Raw genomic sequence first — 14476 nt, 5'->3', positions numbered from 1 at the left:
TAGTGGTGGTGGATAGTCGTGGGGAGCCCAGAGCACCCTCCCACATCTGACAGAAACGGGGCCCAGATCAGATTCCCACTTAGTCCTGAGAAGGGATAGTGGGTCAGAGTAATGAGGCCGAAGCACAGTAGTATAGATATTGGATACCAAACGTCTATTCCCCAGGCTTTGTAAAAGGGACTTGACTGGAGAATCGACAAGGACTGGAGGGGCATCAGGAAACTGGGCATTAATCGCATGTCTCAATTGCAAGTAGCGGTAGAAATGAGAATAGGGTATGTTGTAGTCCTGCTGGAGCTGCAGGAAGGATTTCAGTACGTTGCCATTATATAAGTGTCCCAGGGACGTCACACCCCATCTCCCCCATACCGCCAAGGTTGCAGCGAGGCCAATTCTGGGAAATCAAGGACATTGTCCAAAGGAGTATCTGGGTCTATACCTTGGCCTAATAAAAGAACATGTACCTGTTTCCATACAAGAATGGCCTGTTTGATTATAGGGATCTTGGATAATTTAGGGTTCCTACAGAGAAGCATTTGTAAGGGAGTGCCGTCCGGATATTCCTGTAGAAGCATTTGCGAGTGTATAGTAAGGGTATCAGTATCAGTCACCCATTCCCACACATGTGCCAACTGTGCAGCATAAGTAATAGAATTTAAAGATAGGGAGAGCCAAACCGCCCAGCAATCTTGGTCTGGACAAGATGTCAAGCCTCAACCGTGCTCTCCTACTGGCCCAGATCAAGGAAGATAGCAGGCTATCAATCTGTTTGAATATTTTTAGGCAAATATAGACAGGGGACTGCTGGAGGACGTACAGAAGCTTAGGCAAATACACCATTTTCACCAAGTTGACCCTACCAGTAACCGTCAGAGGCAAAGACCCCCAAACCTTGACCTTTGAACGAAGATACACAATCTGCGGCTTAATGTTGAGAGAAACGTAAGTACACGGATCATTTGACACCCATATGCCCAAGTATTTGAAAGAATCTACCCATTTAAGCGGTGTATGGATCAGTGGGGCTATCGGGATCGGGCCACTAAGTGGGGTAATTGTAGATTTATCCCAGTTAATTTTAAGCCCAGAAAAGTATCCATAGGTAGTTATCAAATCAAGGAGTTTAGGCATGGATGAAACATAATCATCAATAAACAATAGGAGATCATCAGCGTATAGTGCTATTCTGTCCTCTCTGGCGCCCACCCTAATGCCCACTATATCCTGAGCAGCCCTAATTAAACATGCTAAAGGCTCGATAGCAATGGCGAAGAGTTGGGGACAGAGGGCATCCCTGTCTCGTTCCCCTAGACAGGGGGAAGGAGCGGGACACATACCCGTTCATGGAGACTCTGGCCATGGGCAGGGAATACAGCAGTCTAACATAGCTGATAAAATTGGGGCCCAGACCAAATCTATCCATAGCCTCCCACAGAAAGGCCCACTCCACCGAGTCAAAGGCCTTCGCGGCATCCAAAGAGGCCACTGCGGAGGAGCAGCCCCCCCCCCCGAGAAACCTGGAAATGAGTAAACAGACGACGCAAATTAACAGCCGTGGATTTACCAGGCATAAAGCCCGTTTGGTCAGGGTGAATCATTTGAGTTATAACCTGATTAAGCCTGGAGGCCAAAACCTTGGCCAGGACTTTAATATCCGTGGGCAGTAAGGAGATAGGGCGGTAGGATTCAACCCTCCTGGGGTCCTTATCCGGTTTAGGAATCACTATAATTAGTGCCTCCGCCATAGACGGGTGAAGCACGTTTTGGGCAAAGATTGTATTAAATAAGCTAAGTAATTGAGGGGCAAAAAATTTAGAGCGTTTCTTATACAGTTCTGATGGAATGCCATCAAGGCCTGAGGCCTTACCATCAGGGGAAGCAGAGATCGCCATTTCGATCTCCTCCAGTGATAATGGGGCATCAAGAAGCGCTCTGGCTTCACTAGAAATACGGGGCAGTTGGATTTTATTTAAATAATCACACAGTTCCGTCGGGGAACAGGTCAACTTGGAGCTATATAGTGCCTGATAGTATGAAACAAATTCCTCAACAATCTGGGGGGTACGGTCCAGCACCGTCCCAGACGAGTTCAATACCTCCACTACTGTACGAGAGGATCGATCCCCCCTTGCAAGATTAGCCAAATAGGAGCTCGGTCTGTCCCCAGTAGCATAGTGGACATGCGAGGAGAAGAGAAGTCTGTGCTGGGTTTCCCCCCACAGATAATCCTTCCATTCCCCCCGAGCATGGAGCCATTCCAGCTTAGAAGTATCCAAACCATCCTGTAAATATGCCCACTCTGAAGCATCAACCCGAGCCTCCAACTCAGCCTCATGTTTTCTAAAGGAGGATTTAAGACTTCCCACCCTCTTGATAAAAGTACCTCTCAGAAAAGCCTTAAAGGTGTCCCAGAGCAGAGACACATCGGTAGTGTCGTCATTCAAAGCAAAAATTTCTAGCCAGCTAGCCTCCAATTCTGACCCCTCACCCATATGCGTCAGCCAGAAAGAGTTAAACCGCCACACTGCTTGTCCCCGCTGACAATCTAAGTCGACATGTAGCGATATAGGGGAGTGATCCGAAATACCCCATGTCTCGTATTTAACATTATGAACCTTTGGCAAAAGCTCCAGGGAAAGGAGCGCCAAGTCTATCCTAGAGAAGGAAGAGTGAGAGTGTGAAAAACACGAATATTGCCTCAAATCGGGGTACCGCAATCTCCAAGGATCAACCAAACCCAGCTCAGAGACTATGTCTGCAAACGGAGACCTCTTCGGCTGTGGGTTGGAGGATGCTGCAGAAAGCCTATCCATCTCGTGGTTCAACACATTGTTAAAGTCTCCCACAGATAACAGCCACCCCAGGAGATGTAGCCATAAAAGCAAACGCCTTTTTAAGCACATCGTGTGAGTATGGGGGGGGGGGGGGGCACATATATAGCCAGCAACAACAGGGGAACAGAATTAATTTTACCTTTTAGAAACACATATCTACCCCATTGATTTCTTTGCACACTATCAAGCGCGAAGGGAACAGATTTTTTAATTAGGATTGACACTCCCCGAGAAGCTGCAGTATGTGTGGAATGGAAAGCCCAGCCCACCCACGGCCTTTTAAGGGACAAAATTTTAGTGCCCACTAAGTGAGTTTCCATCAAGTAGGTTATATCTGCTGCATAATGCTTGATCTGTCGAAGTACCAGGGAACGCTTGATTTTATCATTGATCCCCCGCACATTCCACGACAGAAATCTAACCAAAGCCATAGCAAAGCATCACTTTAATAAAGCAGACTACCCGCGACCAGCCGACTCCAACACACATAAGGGAAACGAAGCCCGTTAGTAGCTGTGACACAGTCATATCAGAAACAAGCACAATACATGTTAGGAAACGGAAATAAAACAATAACATTTTCCTAAAATAACCCCCACCCCCACCCCGTACACCACTTAAAACTTGCAGCATACCTGGTTCCCTAACAAACAATATTCCCTAAACACCAACAGTATCAACTAAGGCAGAAAACACCCATGCATATCCCACCAGTAAAAAAAAAAAACCAACAACACAAAAACAAAACCCCAGAATCCACTGTCCCGAAAACCAAGAGGGGGTCAAGAATTTAATGACCTTAAGGCAAGAGAAGCCCCCAGCTAAATTCAACCCCCCCCCAGGCCCCCGCAACAACCCCAGCTATGTAGAATGTCTGAGACTATGCAGCAAAACAAACACCCATAACATAGAACATAACAACAGTACAGAGAAAGCAATCAGTACTCTCCCCGTCTACACATGGCCATATGACCCCGGCGATGTCACGCGCCAAGCAGAGAGCCTGTATAGACCCAGCATAGCAACTCAGCACAAAACATCAACAGGAAAGCCCCCCCCTCCCGAGACCATCTTCATGTATGGCACAACATGCAAGCAAGGGGCAATACACTTCTAATTGAGGAACTGAGTGCAGGAGATCAGTCAGCGGCTAACGCCCGCCGAGCCAGAAAGCGTCTGTCCAGCCACACCGATGCTTCGCGGGGGGTCATGAAGAATTTAGTTTCTCCGTCTGAAACCACCCACAGTTTAGACGGGAAGAGCATGGCATAGGGGATGTTCAGTTCACGCAGCCTGCGTTTCACAGGGACAAATTGAGCTCTATCTTTTTGAACGTCAATGGCAAAATCAGGGAAGACTGAGACCGGTGATCCGTTCCACTTGAGAGGACCCTTGGTGCGGGCCAATTTCAAAATCACATCCCTATCACGGTAATGAAGGAGCTTGGCTATGAATGTACGAGGAGGCGCCCCCGGAGGCAGTGGACGCATTGGGACTCTGTGAGCGCGCTCCACTGCAAAGTGTGAGGTAAACTCCTCCGCTCCAAACGCATCCAGCAGCCAGCGTTCAAGAAATTTTTCGGGGGAGGCACCCTCCTCCTTCTCAGGCAGGCTGACGAAGCGGACATTGTTCCGCCGCAGTCTCCCCTCCATATCTGTCATCTTCTTGTGTACCTCCGACATTTGGGACTCCAGGGCAGCGGTACGTCTACCAAGTGGCGATACCGTGTCTTCCAGCGTGGAGATGCGTGTTTCAACTTCACCGACCCTTTCCCGCACCCGTTGAAGGTCTTGGTGAATGATGGATAGGTCCGCCTGGACCTGGCCGATCCCGTCTGCCAGGCGGGTTTCGCTGGCAGTAACCTCCTCCAGTACTTTCTGTAGGGCCGAATCCGTGGCCTCCACAGAGGAGGAGCTATTGGAAGGCGACGGTGGTGACGGAGACGAGGCCGACTGTGCCTCCTCCCCACGTTGAGGCCGCGCTGGAGGGTTTCTGGCGTATTTCTCTAGTTTTGCTGCGGCCGCAGCATTCTGGTGCTGTTTAACCATGGTAGCCTGCCGACGGTGGGAATCAGGGAAATGCAGTATATCAATATTGTCCAGTCTCCGCCCGCAATGCAATATAGTATTATCAAAACTGTCCAGTCGCTGCCTGTGGATAAATGTAGTATATCAAAACTGACCAGTGGGCGCTCACGTGGACCTTTAGTATATCAGAAACATCCAGCCGCCATCTGCCCTGAAATATGAGCCTCAGCAGGAGAATCCTCAGCACAGGGGACGCACACAGCATGCAACTTGGCCAAACGTGCCCTTCAGCAACTTGTCCAGCTGAGCCCCAGGGGATCCTAGAGTGCGGGGTACTGAGGCAGAACCACAAGCAGGCCCTCCAGGGGTTAATACAGCGCAGCCCACCGTCCCAGTGTAGTGCAGAGCACAGCAGGGCAACACCTATGATGTAGACTGGAGAGACTGGAGAGGGGGCACAGAGAAGTATACAGCCCCTCCAAGCTGTGCCCTGCTCCCCAGCCGCACCGTCCAGAGGCTCAACGAGGGAGCCGGAGATCAGAGGCTAGAGCCGCAGGAGTGAGAGAGGAGAGCGGCGGCGGGTCACGTGTCAGGGTCGCAGCGGGAGATCCCGCTGACACGCACCCGGACACAAGCAGGGGGGAGAGGAGCGCTCACCGGAGCCTTCCCTGGCCGGTTACTCCCAGGAGAGGCAGCAAAGGCGGGTGCAGGCAGCGTACAGGGCGGCAGCCGGGCGCAATACCTCAGTGCGGGGAGACAGGATGGCGGCGTCCCACGTGAGTAATCTGTCCCGGGAGCCCAGCACACAAAAGTCTTCCGTCTGCAGCAGGAGTTAGATGAGCAGGTCCCAGAGTGGCACAAGGGCACCCACACACCCTCACGCAGGTTTTGGGGCAGTTTTCAGGCCCGGGGGGGGGGGGGGGGGGACAGGATGAGGCAACAGGATTATTGAGCTGGAGAGTCAGACAGCCTGTGTGCTACTCCATTTATTTGACTTTCCCTGACCTCCTCTAAAGAAGGCGGGAGTGGGTTTGGATTTCTTAAATCTTGCGGCCCAAAAGGACTGCAGTGTAGGCGAAGGAAAATACTTCCTAGCTGGTGGTGTTGCTGGGGAAAGTAAAGTTGACTTACCCGCAGTTGCCGTGGAGATCCATGCATCCAAAGCATCCCCAAACAAAGTCTGACCTGTGAAAGGTAGGTTCTCCACACTTCTCTTGGATTCTGCATCCGCAGTCCATTGGCGTAGTCCATTGCGCCGAGACCGTCATTGCAGTAGCCTGTGCATTAAGCATGCACAGGTCCTTCATGGCCTCCACCATGAACCCTGCAGAATCCTGTATGTGACGTAAGAACAAATCAATGTCACTTCTATCCATAGGATCTAAGTCTTCTAGCAATGTGCCTGACCATTTTACTATGGCTTTAGAAATCCACGCACAAGCAATAGTGGGCCGTAAAGCGACGCCATTAGCTGTGTATAGTGATTTGAGTGTATTCTCAATCTTGCGTTCAGCTGGTTCTTTTAAAGCAGTTGAACCAGGAACAGGTAAAACCACCTTCTTTGATAACCTTGATACAGATGCATCAACTATAGGTGGGTTTTCCCACCTATTTCTATCCTCTTCAGGAAAAGGGAAAGCAATGAGAACCCTCTTCGGGATCTGGAATTTTTTCTCTGAGTTTTCCCAGGATTTTTCAAACAAAGAGTTTAACTCCTTGGAAGCCGGAAAGGTAAGCAAGGATTTCTTATTTTCTGTAAAATAAGATTCCTCCACCTGTTCAGGTACGTTCTCAGAAATGTGTAAAACATCCCTAATGGCTTCAATCATTAGTTGCACCCCTTTTGCAAGGGATGTATTCCCTCCCTTCATGTCCCCATCACCGTCCCCTGTATCAGAGTCGGAATCAGTGTCAGTTTGCATTATCTGGGCAAGTGTATGCTTTTGTGGGTATGTAGGTGGGGTTTTTGATGAAGTAGTGGGGTTCAAATACTGTAACCCTTCCACAGATTTCCTCAAAAACTGTGCTCTTTCTCAGTATGTGACATCCTTGTAGAAATCTGGGATATCATTCCTCTTAAAGAATCCACCCATGGGGGTTCGGATTCAGAAGGCTGAGACAGTATATTGCAGTCCTGAGTACATGGGATAGACTCCTCAGGAGAAGATAAACATTCTGCAGCACAGGACACAGAGTCCTTAGACATGGTAATGTGGGGTACACACACACACACACACACGAAAATGTCAGATACAGTTTCCCCCCAGAGTACCTTCAGAGAGTCACAGAGTCTAAGGAGCCAACCACACAGCGCCCTTTGGAGCAGTTATTATGATAAAAGCCCGGCGCTGAGAAACCACCCTTAATAGGTTGATTATTACTAACACTTCACTCCATCCCTGTCTATAACATCCTGGTACCGCAGTAACTGGAGCTATGTGGAGGGTCAGCGCTCCCAGTCAGCGTTTCTTCTGTGTCTGCAGGGAGGAAAATGGCGCTGGTGAGTGCTGGATCCGCTCTGAGGAGAAGCCCCACCCCCCGCAATGGCGCACGGCTTCCCACACAAATTTGATTATACTGGCCAGAGGTCTCTATGCTAACAGTGGGATTAGCCCCTGTTAGCAACTGTGACCAGTTTAGGGGTGACTGCGCTGGCCCAGGATGCCCCTCCAAGCGCCTACACAAAGTGTTGATGAGCCTTCCTGGAACGCAGCCTGTCAGAGCTGCGCTCCCACCCTTGTGCCGCCATACCTGCCGGCGACCTGCTAACCGGGACGTCGGCGCTGTACTCACCACTCTTCTTACTTCTGGCTCTGTTAGGTGGTGGCGGCCTTGCTCCGGGAGTGAGCAGTCACCTCGTGGGCTTGCGATCATCACCCTCAGGAGCTCAGTGTCCTGTCAGCGGAGATAGAGAACCATTAACTTCTAGAGTTGGTTCCTACTCCCCCCCCCCTAAGTTCCACGAAGCAGGAATGCTGTTGCCAGCAGCCTTCCTGTACCTAAAGATTTAATTAAAATAACAAAACTAAAAAAACTCCTGAGAGCTCCCCTAGCTGTGACCGGCTCCTCCGGGCACATTTTCTAAACTGAGTCTGGTAGGAGGGGCATAGAGGGAGGAGCCAGCCCACACTATTGATCTCTTAAAGTGCCCATGGGTCCTAATGGACCCGTCTATACCCCATGGTATTAATGTGGGCCCCAGCATCCTCTAGGACAAGAGAAACAAATATTTATCAAGCACCCTGTTAAGCCTTATCTCCCCCTTACCTTTCTGCTAACACTGTTGTCTTTGACACAGTCTGAATTGTTTGCTAGGTTTTTCTATACTGCTCTAATCTCTCACTAGAAAAAAACGGAAAAATGCAGGCGCACACTCTAAGCGCTAAGAACAATGGTAATCAGAATAATTAGAATAAACTCTGCAATTGAACATGGTGTAAACTGAGGTTCATAGCATAATGTGTGGCTACAAATTTGGGCCCACCTACCATGACCAGGTGACCTAATCTGGTGGGTCCATAACATTCAAGTCCAGAACACGGGACCCCCCCACGCCAGCACAACCCAACTGCCCCATGGCACCAAACTAGTAAGAAGTAGCAGATAAGTGTGAAAAAATGTCAAATTAATAAGAAGTGGCAGCAGCTTATGTGCTAAAAGTGTTACACAGATGAGAAGTAGCAATTAAAGTGTTACATTAATAAAAAGCACTTTAAGTGCTAAAAAGTGTCACATTAAGTCTTACAGTTATGACCAGAAGCAACCCAACCACACCAACACAATCTTAGGCAGGTGGTTTTAATGTTATATCTGATTGTAAATCCCATATGCGATTCCATCATGTTCTCTTGGGAAGTCATGGGAATCGTCTTTAGTCAGTTTACTAAACTGTGAAACGCTTACTCCAGCGGTACTAAACAGCATGAGGGGTGTACAATACATTTCTGGATGCACAAAAAATAAGAATTTACTTACCGATAATTCTATTTCTCGTAGTCCGTAGTGGATGCTGGGGACTCCGTCAGGACCATGGGGAATAGCGGCTCCGCAGGAGACAGGGCACAAAAGTAAAAGCTTTAGGATCAGGTGGTGTGCACTGGCTCCTCCCCCTATGACCCTCCTCCAAGCCTCAGTTAGGATACTGTGCCCGGACGAGCGTACACAATAAGGAAGGATTTTGAATCCCGGGTAAGACTCATACCATCCACACCAATCACACTGTACAACCTGTGATCTGAACCCAGTTAACAGCATGATAACAGCGGAGCCTCTGAAAAGATGGCTCACAACAATAATAACCCGATTTTTGTAACAATAACTATGTACAAGTATTGCAGACAATCCGCACTTGGGATGGGCGCCCAGCATCCACTACGGACTACGAGAAATAGAATTATCGGTAAGTAAATTCTTATTTTCTCTGACGTCCTAAGTGGATGCTGGGGACTCCGTCAGGACCATGGGGATTATACCAAAGCTCCCAAACGGGCGGGAGAGTGCGGATGACTCTGCAGCACCGAGTGAGAGAACTCCAGGTCCTCCTCAGCCAGGGTGTGCCCCTGACCAAGTAGCAGCTCGGCAAAGTTGTAAAGCCGAGACCCCCTCGGGCAGCCGCCCAAGATGAGAACACCTTCCTTGTGGAATGGGCATTTACATATTTTGGCTGTGGCAGGCCTGCCACAGAATGTGCAAGCTGAATTGTACTACACATCCAACTAGCAATCGTCTGCTTAGAAGCAAGAGCACCCAGTTTGTTGGGTGCATACAGGATAACAGCAAGTCAGTTTTCCTGACTCCAGCCGTCCTGGAAACCTATATTTTCAGGGCCCTGACAACATCTAGCAACTTGGAGTCCTCCAAGTCCCTAGTAGCCGCAGGTACCACAATAAGCTGGTTCAGGTGAAACGCTGACACCACCTTAGGGAGAAACTGGGGACGAGTCCGCAGCTCTGCCCTGTCCGAATGGACAATCAGATATGGGCTTTTGTGAGACAAAGCCGCCAATTCTGACACTCGCCTGGCCGAGGCCAGGGCCAACATCATGGTCACTTTCCATGTGAGATATTTCAAATCCACAGATTTGAGCGGTTTAAACCAATGTGATTTGAGGAATCCCAGAACTACGTTGAGATCCCACAGTGCCACTGGAGGCACAAAAGGGGGTTGTATATGCAGTACTCCCTTGACAAACTTCTGGACTTCAGGAACTGAAGCCAATTCTTTCTGGAAGAAAATCGACAGGGCCGAAATTTGAACCTTAATGGACCCCAATTTGAGGCCCATAGACACTCCTGTTTGCAGGAAATGCAGGAATCGACCGAGTTGAAATTTCTTCGTGGGGCCTTCCTGGCCTCACACCACGCAACATATTTTCGCCACATGTGGTGATAATGTTGTGCGGTCACCTCCTTCCTGGCTTTGACCAGGGTAGGAATGACCTCTTCCGGAATGCCTTTTTCCCTTAGGATCCGGCGTTCAACCGCCATGCCGTCAAACGCAGCCGCGGTAAGTCTTGGAACAGACATGGTACTTGCTGAAGCAAGTCCCTTCTTAGCGGCAGAGGCCATGAGTCCTCTGTGAGCATCTCTTGAAGTTCCGGGTACCAAGTCCTTCTTGGCCAATCCGGAGCCACGAGTATAGTTCTTACTCCTCTACGTCTTATAATTCTCAGTACCTTAGGTATGAGAAGCAGAGGAGGGAACACATACACCGACTGGTACACCCACGGTGTTACCAGAACGTCCACAGCTATTGCCTGAGGGTCTCTTGACCTGGCGCAATACCTGTCCAGTTTTTTGTTCAGGCGGGACGCCATCATGTCCACCTTTGGTCTTTCCCAACGCTTCACAATCATGTGGAAGACTTCCCGATGAAGTCCCCACTCTCCCGGGTGGAGGTCGTGCTGAGGAAGTCTGCTTCCCAGTTGTCCACTCCCGGAATGAACACTGCTGACAGTGCTATCACATGATTTTCCGCCCAGCGAAGAATCCTTGCAGTTTCTGCCATTGCCCTCCTGCTTCTTGTGCCGCCCTGTCTGTTTACGTGGGCGACTGCCGTGATGTTGTCCCACTGGATCAATACCGGCTGTTCTTGAAGCAGAGGTCTTGCTAAGCTTAGAGCATTGTAAATTGCTCTTAGCTCCAGTATATTTATGTGGAGAGAAGTCTCCAGACTTGATCACACTCCCTGGAATTTTTTTCCTTGTGTGACTGCTCCCCAGCCTTTCAGGCTGGCATCCGTGGTCACCAGGACCCAGTCCTGAATGCCGAATCTGTGGCCCTTTAGTAGATGAGCACTCTGCAGCCACCACAGAAGAGACACCCTTGTCCTTGGAGACAGGGTTATCCGCTGATGCATCTGAAGATGCGATCCGGACCATTTTTCCAGCAGATCCCACTGAAAAGTTCTTGCGTGAAATCTGCCGAATGGAATCGCTTCGTAAGAAGCCACCATTTTTCCCAGGACCCTTGTGCAATGATGCACTGACACTTTTCCTGGTTTTAGGAGGTTCCTGACTAGCTCGGATAACTCCCTGGCTTTCTCCTCCGGGAGAAACACCTTTTTCTGGACTGTGTCCAGAATCATCCCTAGGAACAGCAGACGTGTCGTCGGAGACAGCTGCGATTTTGGAATATTTAGAATCCACCCGTGCTGTCGTAGAACTACTTGAGATAGTGCTACTCCGACCTCCAACTGTTCTCTGGACCTTGCCCTTATCAGGAGATCGTCCAAGTAAGGGATAATTAAGACGCCTTTTCTTTGAAGAAGAATCATCATTTCGGCCATTACCTTGGTAAAGACCCGGGGTGCCGTGGACAATCCAAACGGCAGCGTCTGAAACTGATAGTGACAGTTTTGTACCACGAACCTGAGGTACCCTTGGTGAGAAGGGCAAATTGGGACATGGAGGTAAGCATCCTTGATGTCCAGGGACACCATATAGTCCCCTTCTTCCTGGTTCGCTATCACTGCTCTGAGTGACTCCATCTTGATTTGAACCTTTGTATGTAAGTGTTCAAATATTTCAGATTTAGAATAGGTCTCACCGAGCCGTCTGGCTTCAGTACCACAATATAGTGTGGAATAATACCCCTTTCCTTGTTGTAGGAGGGGTACTTTGATTATCACCTGCTGGGAATACAGCTTGTGAATTGTTTCCAATACTGCCTCCCTGTCGGAGGGAGACGTTGGTAAAGCAGACTTCAGGAACCTGCGAGGGGGAGACGTCTCGAATTTCCAATCTGTACCCCTGGGATACTACTTGTAGGATCCAGGGGTCCACTTGCGAGTGAGCCCACTGCGCGCTGAAACTCTTGAGACGACCCCCCCACCGCACCTGAGTCCGCTTGTACGGCCCCAGCGTCATGCTGAGGACTTGGCAAAAGCGGTGGAGGGCTTCTGTTCATGGGAATGGGCTGCCTGCTGCAGTCTTCTTCCCTTTCCTCTATCCCTGGGCAGATATGACTGGCCTTTTGCCTGCTTGCCCTTATGGGGACGAAAGGACTGAGGCTGAAAAGACGGTGTCTTTTTCTGCTGAGATGTGACTTGGGGTAAAAAAGGTGGATTTTCCAGCTGTTGCCGTGGCCACCAGGTCCGATGGACCGACCCCAAATAACTCCCCCCCTTTATACGGCAATACTTCCATGTGCCGTTTGGAATCTGCATCACCTGACCACTGTCGTGTCCATAAACATCTTCTGGCAGATATGGACATCGCACTTACTCTTGATGCCAGAGTGCAAATATCCCTCTGTGCATCTCGCATATATAGAAATGCATCCTTTAAATGCTCTATAGTCAATAAAATACTGTCCCTGTCAAGGGTATCAATATTTTCAGTCAGGGAATCCGACCAAGCCACCCCAGCGCTGCACATCCAGGCTGAGGCGATCGCTGGTCGCAGTATAACACCAGTATGTGTGTATATACTTTTTAGGATATTTTCCAGCCTCCTATCAGCTGGCTCCTTGAGGGCGGCCGTATCTGGAGACGGTAACGCCACTTGTTTTGATAAGCGTGTGAGCGCCTTATCCACCCTAAGGGGTGTTTCCCAACGCGCCCTAACTTCTGGCGGGAAAGGGTATAACGCCAATAATTTTCTATCGGGGGAAACCCACGCATCATCACACACTTCATTTAATTTATCTGATTCAGGAAAAACTACAGGTCGTTTTTTCACACCCCACATAATACCCTCTTTTGTGGTACTTGTAGTATCAGAAATATGTAACACCTCCTTCATTGCCCTTAACATGTAACGTGTGGCCCAAATGGAAAATACGTTTGTTTCTTCACCGTCGACACTGGAGTCAGTGTCCGTGTCGACCGACTGAGGTAAATGGGCGTTTTAAAGCCCCTGACGGTGTTTGAGACGCCTGGACAGGTACTAATTGGTTTGCCGGCCGTCTCATGTCGTCAACCGACCTTGCAGCGTGTTGACATTATCACGTAATTCCCTAAATAAGCCATCCATTCCGGTGTCGACTCCCTAGAGAGTGACATCACCATTACAGGCAATTGCTCCGCCTCCTCACCAACATCGTCCTCATACATGTCGACACACACGTACCGACACACAGCACACACACAGGGAATGCTCTGATAGAGGACAGGACCCCACTAGCCCTTTGGGGAGACAGAGGGAGAGTTTGCCAGCACACACCAAAACGCTATATTGTACAGGGACAACCTTATATAAGTGTTTTCCCTTATAGCATCTTAATATATAATAATATCGCCAAATAAGTGCCCCCCCCCTCTCTGTTTTAACCCTGTTTCTGTAGTGCAGTGCAGGGGAGAGCCTGGGAGCCTTCCTAGCAGCGGAGCTGTGTAGGAAAATGGCGCTGTGTGCTGAGGAGAATAGGCCCCGCCCCCTTTTCGGCGGGCTTCTTCTCCCGTTTTTCTGACAACCTGGCAGGGGTTAAATACATCCATATAGCCCCAGGGGCTATATGTGATGTATTTTTAGCCAGCATAGGTACTTTCATTGCTGCCCAGGGCGCCCCCCCAAGCGCCTTGCACCCTCAGTGACCGTTGGTGTGAAGTGTGCTGAGAGCAATGGCGCACAGCTGCAGTGCTGTGCGCTACCTCATGAAGACTGAGAAGTCTTCAGCCGCCGATTTCTGGACCTCTTCTCTCTTCAGCATCTGCAAGGGGGTCGGCGGCGCGGCTCCGGTGACCCATCCAGTCTGTACCTGTGATCGTCCCTCTGGAGCTAGTGTCCAGTAGCCTAAGAAGCCAATCCATCCTGCACGCAGGTGAGTTCACTTCTTCTCCCCTAAGTCCCTCGTTGCAGTGAGCCTGTTGCCAGCAGGACTCACTGAAAATAAAAAACCTAACAAAACTTTTACTCTAAGCAGCTCTTTAGGAGAGCCACCTAGATTGCACCCTTCTCGGCCGGGCACAAAAACCTAACTGAGGCTTGGAGGAGGGTCATAGGGGGAGGAGCCAGTGCACACCACCTGATCCTAAAGCTTTTACTTTTGTGCCCTGTCTCCTGCGGAGCCGCTATTCCCCATGGTCCTGACGGAGTCCCCAGCATCCACTTAGGACGTCAGAGAAAGTATTATATTTACAAAGTGAACATTGATTTTTTTTTTCAAAGTATTCGCCAGA

This window comes from Pseudophryne corroboree, chromosome 8 (assembly GCF_028390025.1).
Source record: "Pseudophryne corroboree isolate aPseCor3 chromosome 8, aPseCor3.hap2, whole genome shotgun sequence".
NCBI classification, from domain to species: Eukaryota; Metazoa; Chordata; class Amphibia; order Anura; family Myobatrachidae; genus Pseudophryne; species Pseudophryne corroboree.
The sequence above is the reverse complement of the archived record's forward strand: the minus strand, read 5'-3'. Positions refer to the sequence as shown.